This window comes from Anabrus simplex, chromosome 4 (assembly GCF_040414725.1).
Source record: "Anabrus simplex isolate iqAnaSimp1 chromosome 4, ASM4041472v1, whole genome shotgun sequence".
In the NCBI taxonomy this organism is placed as follows: domain Eukaryota; kingdom Metazoa; phylum Arthropoda; class Insecta; order Orthoptera; family Tettigoniidae; genus Anabrus; species Anabrus simplex.
Window position 1 is genome coordinate 201,587,357 of NC_090268.1, and position 11,745 is coordinate 201,599,101.

Genomic DNA, 11,745 nt, shown 5'->3' on the forward strand with positions numbered 1-11,745 from the left:
CGACCGAGGAATGTGTATCTCGAGGGGCTAACGACCCGCGCATCTTCTTGTAACTGGGACGGTGTGTTGCAGCCAGTCGTTATGAGGTGTTAGTTGACCACATCAGTGAGCTATCGGGGTTCCTATGAGAAGATACCGAGTCAGCAAGCTTCATAATCAGCGTCTAAATTTCCCGTTTACGGTCGGCCGAACGAAGGTAGTAGTGTAGTTAGGTCCTACTCTGCTTGGCGCTTGAACGCACCACATTCGGTTCGACTGACTCACATTCGCAGTCACTACGACATCCGTTGCGAACATGAAACGGAAGTCAAAAGACAGGATGAAAGCAAAGCTTGAAAGGAAAGAATATGGATTACTAAAGTAGGAAAAGTAAGAGGTGATTTTGTTGTTTAAAGGGGTCTAAGAGCTAGGTCATTGGCCGCTAATGGTGTGAGGCGCAAGGAAACACAAATTAAAACTTCAAAATGTATCCACTGACTAGAATCTAAAATGAACGGTAATGAAAAAAATGCCTTAATTACTGGTGTTCCGGGGATATCGTGGAACGCAGAGGTGTAAGAAGATGCTGGGGTGAATGGGTGGACAGAGAAAAGACCGAAGTATAATTGAAAACTCTAAAATTTGAAGATTTATTTCTCTCCCTTTTTTTTTCTGGCTTTAAACTTGATAAACCAATGACAGTGGATAGAAAAAATGCTGAGCTCGTCAGCTCTTATAACAATAGTACTGGAAAACCTAAAAACAATCAGGTACTAGAGACATGATGATTTTTAAGAGATGACTTTGGCAGCTCAATGTTACACTATTACAAAGAGCACTATTGCTCCAATCAATTACAATCTACGAGACTGGGCTCCAAACTTTACAATATTCCACCTTCTCAAAACACAAGTTTCCAATATAATTTTTACATTAGATCATTACTAAAACAGTCTTCACTGTCTTACCCGCTTGACAGTCTGATACACACTTGACTATGAATATTTAGAAATTAATCAGGGCCAATACGTGCCCATACTAAATGGCCTTAGAGGTGGAAGGAAAAGGTTCAAGATATCGGCCGTAAACAAAATACTAAGAGGAGAACACTTGCACTCCTTTGAAAATACGTAGGCTTATGGCCCTAAGATGCAGAGGCTAAGCCTATACTACAGATGATGACTAGTTAGAGAAAAAAATTAAGTTCCAAAAGAAAAGATAAAATTTAGTTTTACAAAACTGAACAGGAATTAAAAGAGCGTGAACACTCTTTATTCCCTAAGTTAGAATAAAGCCCTTAGACTTGCTAGAAAATGTACATTTAAAAGATGATGCTAAACTTAGAAATTTACATTAAGAATGAATTTTGAAACCTTCCACGTAAGTGAGTTTTCTGAAACTATCACATTATTAAAAGATGTCTGCCATTACCTTGAACTGGTGGGCCTTCCGACGCGGGCAAGACTTTCCCTTGCCTCCACTACGTACGCACTCTGGACCGCAAGACTGGAGCGATGAAAAGACAACATGGGCCGAAAGGTCCCAGCTTTTATAGCGGACAGGAAGGTTCCAGAAGTCTCTAGACCGATGGCCTGTACACGCCCTCAAATTTGATTGGCGAATTAAATTAATATCCAAAGTTCCTGATAGGCTAATAATTTCATTAAGAAGGAACAGACAGAACTTTGGAATAACAAACAACAATCTACAAACATTTCAGTTTAGAAAACCTCGAAATTAAAAAAAAAAAAAAAAAAAAACTTTGAACATTAATTGTCCATCTTCTCACAAGAGAGGGTACATAAGTCGGTTGTAGCGACATCTGAAGATTAAATTTCAATCTCCTTCTAATACACAGGCTCTTTTCAGAAAATATTTCGAGTATCATGAAGGCTCTCGAAAATATTTCTACTAACTGGCGAAGTTTCAATTCCAAGACTCGAGAATGTGCACATAACCTTCATTGTTCAGCATCGAACTCGGCCTTTATTGTTGTAATGCACGTAATGGTAAAATACAGTGACATTTTAGAACCCGTTACAAACTCCCTTCAAGCGGAAGCACTGGAGCTCTTCAAAGTTAGAGGGCATATCTTGTTGCTTTCGAACGATCAGACGCAGTTACCCACTTTCAAAGAATAATGGTAGATGCTGAGGCCACAGCTTCTAATAGTGGATTTGAAATAACGTTCCCTCGCCTCGCTGCCAAGCACCTTCACAGGGCGAACCACAGTGAAACTAGAGCTGAGGGCTATTACAGAGTTTCAATCTACATTCCCTACATGGACTCGCTGATACAGTCTCTAGAATCGAGTTTTGGAGAACAAAACAAGACCATACTGATGCTGTATTCTCTCCATCCTTGTGTTATGAAAACATTAAGAAAGGAAGATATTTTGCACTCCATGAAAGTTGTTTGTAATATATACAAAATAGACAGGTTGATGTTGGACGCAGAATTGTGGTATGACGTGTGGCAAACCAAGGACTGTAAACCAGATATGAATTTCCTGCAACTTTTAAAACAAATTAAGGATTTTTACCCAAGCGTAGGTGTTGTTTTAGAAATTTGCATTTCCCTGCCCGTGACAATGTGCACAGCGGAGCACGCTTCGTATGGTGAAATCTTGGCTTAGATCAACAATGACAAACGATCGACTTAGTGGGCTTTGCATGCTGTCTCTGCACCGCGAAGGAGTGGCAGAGGACAAACAGAAGTTTATTAAAAACATTCTCACACGATTTTCTAGAGAAGCTCCTAGAAGAGTGCAACTTCTCTTACCCGATTCCGATGTTTAACAACAAATTATGTAAAAAAAAATCGTTTAAACAATTTTTGTCAGGTTTAAGCGTGCTTTATGTCCATTTATATAAAAATAATGGATAATATTTGTCAAGTAATAATAATTTCGTGTGGCTATTTCTAGCCGGGTGCAGCCCTTATAAGGCAGACCCTCCGATGAGGGTGCGTGTAGTTGTGGTGGAGAATTGTTTTATGTGTGGTGTGTGAGTTGCAGGGATGTTGGGGACAGCACGAACACTCAGCCCCCGAGCCACTGGAATTAACCAATGAAGGTTAAAATCCCCCACCCGGCCGGGAATCGAACCGGGGACCCTCTGAACCGAAGGCCAGTACGCTGACCATTCAGCCAACGAGTCGACAAAAAACTCGTGTCCTCATCCCGAGGTGGTGCAGCTCTTTTCAGGCACACCCACAATGGAGGTGAGCTGCATGTACCATTTCAACCACATAGCAGCCCTCTCGCCATTCTTAAATTTCTGGCAGTACTGGGAATCGAATCCGGGCCCCCGAGGACGGCAGTTAATAACTCTAACCGTTACGCTACGGAGGCGGACTTTGTCAAATGATAGATATGTTTTGATTGAATGAATGTGTGTGCTGGAAATAGAATTACAAAACTATGGCTTCATATTCGTAACGCTGCTAAATCAGTACAGTTTTTATTCGTACTTTTTTCTTCTCATTTAAAGTAGACAGAACATTTGCTTAGCCACTGCTTTCTACCACTACCGTGAAACTAAGTGTGTGAGGAAATAAAATGAACATTACAAAGTTTTGTCACTACGTACAAGTGTTTCGTTATTCTAACAAGAGCACTGCAAGATATTCATGATTGTCTGTGAAGAAGAGGAAAAACGTGGTGATTCACTGCAACAGTGAGTAAAAAACTAGATTTAAAAAACATTTGGAAACTGATTCCATTGTGTGTGCTAATTAGCCAGGTTGAGTTTTAGGGATATTTCTACAATTTAATTTAACATAGTTACTTGAGGTTATCTCAAAATATATCCAGCTATTTAGAAAATCGGCCAACTGGGTTAACATCACCATTTTAATGAACTGCTTGATTTCTAATTTTTGAAAATACGACATAATCATTATATTATTTGTAACCATTTTAAGAACTGAACCTTTTGATAATGAATCACAGAAGAGGAAAAACAAAATTTTGTGGTCAACATCTCTGAACTAAAGGCTAAATACCCATCCATTCTGACCATAAAGTAGCCAACGGTTTCAGAGCAGCGAAGTGCTGCATTTAACGAAGCAAGTAAGAAATGCAACGAGAATGGGGGGGGGGGGGGGGGGTTGCGTATCATCATCATCATCTAGGTAAGTAATGAAACGAAATAATGTATACCGGGCGAGTTGGCCGTGCGTGTAGAGGCGCGCGGCTGTGAGCTTGCATCCGGGAGATAGTAGGTTCGAATCCCACTATCGGCAACCCTGAAAATGGTTTTCCGTGGTTTCCCATTTTCACACCAGGCAAATGCTGGGGCTGTACCTTAATTAAGGCCACGGCCGCTTCCTTCCAACTCCTAGGCCTTTCCTATCCCATCGTCGCCATAAGACCTATCTGTGTCGGTGCGACGTAAAGCCCATAGCAAAAAAAAAAAGAAATAATGTATCTTCTTTATAGCAGGAAAGTTGATCTGGAAAAGTGTTAATGCCCCCCCCCCCCCCCGGAAAAGATACTGTGGGCGCCCGTGGTGGAAGATGTTGATGACTGTTAGGGACAACCTTGATGGATTTGCCGAAGACAAATTCGAGTTAAATTTGAAGGAACAATTCAGATGTGGAAACCTTTGCAACCTTGACTGAATTCCGTTTATGCGTGCTGAGAATAGAGGCTCCATTGGTCTTTGCAGATGTCGAGCGGATATTAGGGATCTACTGAGCTCCAAGCGCCAGCGACTAAGCATCAAAAACATTTAAATAATGTGTATAATCCAATGTACCAAGTTAATTAATTATTTGAGCCCAGTAAATGGGATAGTAAAGTGATTTCATAAAAACATTTTTTTGCACCTCTTTGTATGTATGTTCAGATTTTTTTCCTATTCACACCATACTTTCCACCTTAAATTCCCTTCCTTATCAACATAGATATTTAAGAATTAAATTTTAGGCCTTCCTCTAAACTACAATTTCGTTCAGCGCGAATAAAATTATTTATAGACCAGATTGTAGTGTCTCATTCCCTCACTTTACATACCGATTTTCATTAAATTCTCTTCAGCCATTTTCTCGTGATGCGCATACATACATAGCCGACATGCGTACAGACATTACGGAAAATTAAAAAATGCATTTCCTTTTTACCGTGGACATGTCCGATACAGAAATACCATTCCTTTCAAATTCTAAGCAATGCACGGATAAAACGCTTTATTTTCTATATACCTAGGGATATAGATAAATAGGCTTTACACTTTATTTGAAGGAGCCCAAAATTTTTATTTTGGCAGGTAGGCCTGCATACATTCGTTACGTCTCTGGGTGAGGTGGGTGCGTCCCGGCATTCACCTCAGCGCAGAGGAATGGAAAACCGCGATAAACCATTCTAGGAGAGGCCTCTCGGCCTCCTGAATGTAGACCTGCAAGGCTGGCCGAAGCCTACTCTAGTCGGTGCTAAGAACACATCCTGGGAGGACTACGTAGACAGCAGGTGCACGTGTTCCGCTTGGCTGCGAGTTCACATCACTTTACCCACTCCAGTGGACATGTTTATATGACTGAGTACGGAAGGTTCATTAGTGCACTCACCATATCTTGTCCTGACCACCCGACCATAACACACCCGTACAGTGGTCACTGCGATTGTCCACACAGTTTAAAGAGCGGAAAGTGGCATCACAATGTTAGTAATAAATATTCCTGTTTGTTTAACGTCGTTTCTAACTGGTAACGGTCTTAACAGACATCGACGAGTTCGATACCGCATTTAAACACCTTTAAATACCATTGAACTCAGCTTAAATCGAACCTATTTTTCGATACAAAAGGCCATCAATGGCATTATTATTATTATTATTATTATTATTATTATTATTATTATTATTATTATTATTATTATTATTATTATTATTATTATTATTATATATAATTCGCTGGGGCCATCAAGGACCACGTTAAGTCTTGTTGCATTTGACACTGAACTTGGCCTTCTTTAGAGCCCAAATTTCCCTCATTCTTTGTGAGTGGGCCTGCTTACGCTCCTCTGTCCAAGGGGCACCGCGTCTTCTCTTCGGTTGCTCGTCTCGGTTTAGCCCGTTCGTCAATATTTTCTTGCGGAAGAGATCTCTGTTAAAGGCGTCTTCAGCGGAGATATGTAGCATTTGCAGGTCTTCTTTGGTATTTCTAAACCAGGGAATTGTGGTTTTGGGGTTTGAATAAAAAAAAGTGAAATATTCCTTTAGTTAACTTTCTTCTGTCCATTCTTTTCAGATGACCGTAAAATCGTGCCCACCTTTTTCTGATTGTGTTGGTAATTTTCTCCATTTTTCTGTAGACTTCCTTGTTGGATCTCTTTTGATGGATTCCATTTCTGTACTTTGATCCCAAGATTCCTCTCACAATTTTGCGTTCTCTTTTCTCCAGTTCTTCAAGGAGTCCTTTGTTGGCATTTAGAGACAGGGTTTCGGCTGCATATAGAACTACTGGCTTCAGAACTGTTTCATAGTGACGTATCTTGGTGTTTTGGGAAAGGCATTTTTTGTTGTAGATTGTGCGGGATGTTTGGTAGGCTATCTCCAGTGTGCGTACTCGCTCCTGAAGTGCTTCTTTGTCCAGTCCATTTTTCATGATGATCTCACCCAGGTATTTGAATTTGTCTACTCGGGTGATGTCCCCGTATTTTGTATGGAGTTTTGATGATGATGATGATGCTTGTTGTTTAAAGGGGCCTAACATCGAGGTCATCGGCCCCTAATGGTACGAAATGAAAGAACAAAAATTTCAAATTCATCCACTGACCAAAATTTTAAAAAAATGTTATGAAGAATGAATGGATGGACATGAACCCAACAAAAAAACACAAAAAAAACAAACAAAATACAGTGGATCAGACTCAGACAAAGATCATAAATAATTGATTACTTACCAAGGGACCATTCAGAAAGCACAATAATGCTTGATGTTTATAGGGGTTTCCTTCCTTCTGTCATGATATTTATCATATAACTTAATTTTCCTTCTTGTTCTTTCCCGTTCTGCTCCTGTATTTACTGTAAATGTATTTTTCTTTGTTAATAACGTTGTTTATGTAAATATGTATTATATATGATTGTGCAGTTTTTATTGTGTATATTTGTGTCCTTTGTAAGTATTTATATATCTTTCATTTTAGATTCATATCTGTTGTACATAGCTCAGATCGTTGTAATTCGGCGTTATGCTGTTGCTGATCCTGAATAAATAAATAAATAAATAAAAAAAAAAATCCATGTCTAAGGCCCCCACAGAATGGTACATGTCGCGAGTAAAGTAGAACCATGGTATTTGTCAAGTTGGGGTACTAATCAAAAGTAGCGAAACTCACGGTGTTCCACGCAAGATGGTACTACTCACAAGTATTGTACTTCGTACAGGTAACGCAGACCTATGGTGTTTCTCACACAATGGCGCCACTCATAGCCAACGCAAACCAATGAGCTTCCTCACCTAGGTGTACTAGGCACGGGTGCCGGTCCCACGGGCCCCGTGGTGTTCCTCACATAGTGAATACTAATCAAAGGCAACGCAGACCCACGGTGTCGCTCATATAGTGGTACAACTCTCAGGCTACGCCCAGACCCGCGGTGTTGCTCACATGGGTACGACGCACGGGTTCTGGAAACCCACAGGGGAACCAACTCTCTGCTGCTACTAATCACAAACCCATTTCGTACCGAATATAGTGGTACAGCTCGCAAGTACAGGCAACCCATGGTATTCCCCGCGTGATGGCACGAATCAAAAGCAGTTTCATGGTTCCAATTTAAACATCCCTTGGTCGCCCCTTTTAGTCGCCTCTCACGACAGGCAGAGGATACCGTGGGTGTATTATTCGTCTGCCTCCCCCACCCACAGGGGGTGTGTGTTTGGTCCGCGAGAGGTATTTTATTTCCCTCAAGTCCGCCGGCAAGCCGGTTAGGACCCCCCTATCCGCCACCTGGGACGCGCCACGTGGAAGTATCACCTCTCCCTCTACTACGCCTGCGTAGCAGGTTCGTGGTATGGAGTTTTGGTGGAGCCTCTTTGATGTTAGTCATTACTTCTGTTTTCTCAAACGATATCTGCAAACCAGTTTGTTCGGCAATTTCCTTTAAAATTTCAACTTGAGCTCTAGCGGTTTCTATGTCGGTTGAGAGAACAGCAATATCATCGGCAAATGCTAAGCAGTCTGTTGCGATCCCCTTGGATTTGGTTCCTATTCTCAATGGACTGTAGTTGGTTTCCTGCAATCTCACCCGCCAGGTTCTGATGATCTTTTCAAGAACACAGTTGAAGAGTATCGGAGATAGCCCATTACCTTGTCGGACTCCTGTTTTGATGTCAAAGGAATGCGAGAAACATCCGTGGAACTTCACCTTGGATTTTGGATCGGTCAGGGTGGCTCTAATTAATGCCAGCAGTTTCATATCAACTCCAAATTCATTTAAGATGTTTAGCAGGACTTCCCGGTCAATGGAGTCGTACGCTTTTTTAAAGTCCACAAAGACAGACACATATTGCTTGGACCTTAGTGTACAATATCTGATGATCGTTTTGAGATTTTGGATCTGTTCAGCTGTTGAGCGACCTTTTCTGAACCCTCCTTGGTATTCACCTATTTGATGTTCGACTTGTGCTTCCAAACGCTCCAGGATGGCAAGTGATAGAATTTTGTAAGTCACGGGTAGCAAAGATATTCCTCTGTAGTTGTTGATGTTCTTCATGCTGCCTTTTTTGTGTAATGGATGGATCAAAGCTATTTTCCAATCTTCGGGTAGGATCTCCTTGTTCCAAATTTCTTCTATTTGCTTTTGCAAGATATCAAGTGATTCTTCTGGGGCATATTTCCATAGTTCTGCTACTACTGAGTCTTCCCCCGGCGCTTTGTTATTTTTGAGACGGGCAATGTGGCGCTTGATTTCATCTCTGTCGGGTGGTCTGGAATCTGGGTACCTGAGTAAGGGTTCCTTGGTCTCAATGGCGCTTTGCGGTTTAGAGCAATTAAGTAAATTCTTGAAGTAATCTGCCAGAATGCTGCAATTTTCTTCATTTGACGTCGCCAGTGTGCCGTCCGTTCGCTCAAAGCATAGAGATGGTGGTTTATAGCCAGTGAGTTTGCGTTTGAAGGCTCTGTAGTACTCTCTGCTTTCATTCTTCCTAAAGTTTTGTTCTATCTTTTCAATGAGAGATTTTTCGCATTTACGTTTCTCAGTTCTGAACACCCTAGCTGCTTGGGCACGTTGGGTTTTGTAGGTTTCCCAATCATTTTCTGATTTCGTAGAGTAGCACTGTTTCCACGCATTGAGTCTTTCTTGGAGGACTGATTCGCAGGTACTATTCCACCAGGCATGCTTTTTGCTTCTCTTGATTTCTGCAACGTCTTTGGCGGCCTCAACAAGGCGACTTTTGGCGTTGTTAAAGTCACAGTCATTTGGTCTAGCCTTCTCCTGAAACTCCTCGACCCTTTGCCGAAGTTTATCATTGTCGAAGCGTGTGATCTGTTTGGTTGTCTTCCTTGTGTTTGCGGGAATTGGTTTGAATTTGATAAGAGATAATGATCTGAGGCCACATTGATGCCTTTATTTACCTTGACATTCATAATCTCAGGGCTGTTTCTCCTGGAGATCGCAACATGATCAATTTGGAACTCTCCGAGAGCTTGGACGGGAGAACGCCAAGTCATTTGCTTTCTGGGTAGATGGCGAAAGTGGGTCGACATGACCTGCAGGTTGTGATTTTCGCAAATGGTCACCAGTCTTTTGCCGTTGGGATTGGTTCTTTTGTGAGCAGGGTAATTTCCTATAACTTTCTTGTACTTCTGCTCACGACCTAGTTGGGCATTGAAGTCACCCAAAAGAAGCTTGACATGGTGTTTGGGGATTTTGTTCAATTTTTCATCCAGTAGGTCCCAGAAATTATCAACTTCGTCTGGATTAGACTTGTTCTTATCGTTTGTAGGAGCATGTGCGTTAACTAGGGCGTAGGTTTTGTTCGCGCATTTAATTGTGAGTATAGACAATCTGTCATTCACAGGTTCGAAATTTGCAACCGATTTAAGGATCTCGGTTCTAACAGCAAACGCGGTTCCAAGCATCACAGTTCCATTGAGGATTCCTCTTTGCGCTTTGCTCTTGAAAAATCGGTAGCCTTCAGATTCAAAAATCTCTTCATCTGGGTACCTTGTTTCCTGTAGGGCCACTATGGATATCTGATTTTCGTGAAGAGCTTTGGTGAGGGTTTTCAGCTTGCCAGTTTGTGTAAGTGAATTTATGTTGAAAGTTGCAAGAAAAGTTTTAGATTTTGGCCTGAGTTTTTGACTCTTCGGGGTACACCGAGACGCTCCGACTCGTCTCTTGCATGATGTCGAGTCTCCCCCAGAATCCGAATGAGACTCGTGCGCCGTGGCGTTCACGACGAGGGATTTATCCGAAGATTTACCCCCTGGGGTATGTTTCTTGAAATGTTGTGCCATCGTGCTTTTTGACTTGACTTTGCTTTGGACGGGTACCCATCCTTTTACAACTGGGGTTGTTATCCCTAGAGGTTGCCTCAAGATGTTTTCTGGCTTCTGGTCATTTACCAGTCTTCGCCGTAACCCTGGCAAGGGACCAGTTTTTTTTCACGGTGGTATTTTATTTCCCTACTACCCTCTGACTCTGCTGGCGGCAGAGCCAGCGAGCTTCCCCAATTCCAATGGGACGCGCCCGATGGAGGTAACCGGTAAATCCCCACAGGGTATTATTATTATTATTATTATTATTATTATTATTATTCAAAGTGAGCTCGAAAACATTGACTTTCTGGAACAGTATCAGAGAAAATTTTGAATTCATATCGATAAAGCTGCAATGAATGTATTTCGGGTCTCATACCACGTTCCACAAACTGTGCTGGGCCAGATAATCTAATTCTTTTTTCGTGTAATATCACCATGGGCATTTGGTTTGAGATAACTGCACCATGAATATTCTTGGTCAATAGGAACGTCAGTTTATAGAGCAGCGGTGCTGATTGTTACGTTTCTAAGCAACGACAATTAGCAAAATTTTAGAGTTAAGATATCAGAAGTGAAAGATACTGGGTCGTCAAAACAGAAGGATGAAGGTCAACTACCTGGGCCATTCCAATTTAAGGTGAGAAATCCATTGCTCATGAAGTTGTGTGTACGGCTACTAATAACAACTGGTGTTTTCCTGAAGTTTCAACGCTTCGAAAAGTAAAAGAATGCATTAAAATTCGCTTATGAACTTTGAACAAAGATACTGACAGTTTTATAATGGAAGACAACTTGAAGGGAAGTGGGACAGAGGCTTATAAGTGGAGAAATGCGAATGACGAGCATGGGTGCACGGGATGAGTTGAACGTTTACATCAGTGATTTACCCCAACATACTGCCCGACCTCTCTTGGTTTAATTTTCTCTTCTCCTCATGATACACTAAGGTTATACTTTAGTATGTTTTTCCCTTAGTGCCCTCCCAAGTAATGTATCAGATTCTTCCCACTACACCCCCTGTGAATGGGGGCGTTAGAATAACACCCTGCCTGTCGTAAGAGGCGACTAAAAGGCCCTATCGGGTTCCTAACTTAGGAGCGTGGGTTGGTGATTACGGGCCCCTTAGCTGAGTTATGGTATTGCTTCCACTTACTTGTGTCAGGTTCCTCATTTTCATCCAACATATCAGACCTCCCTTGGTCTATTCTTGTTCTTTTTCGACCCGTACGGTATTAGGTTTGCGAGGCCTAGGGAGTCTCTCATTTTCACACTTT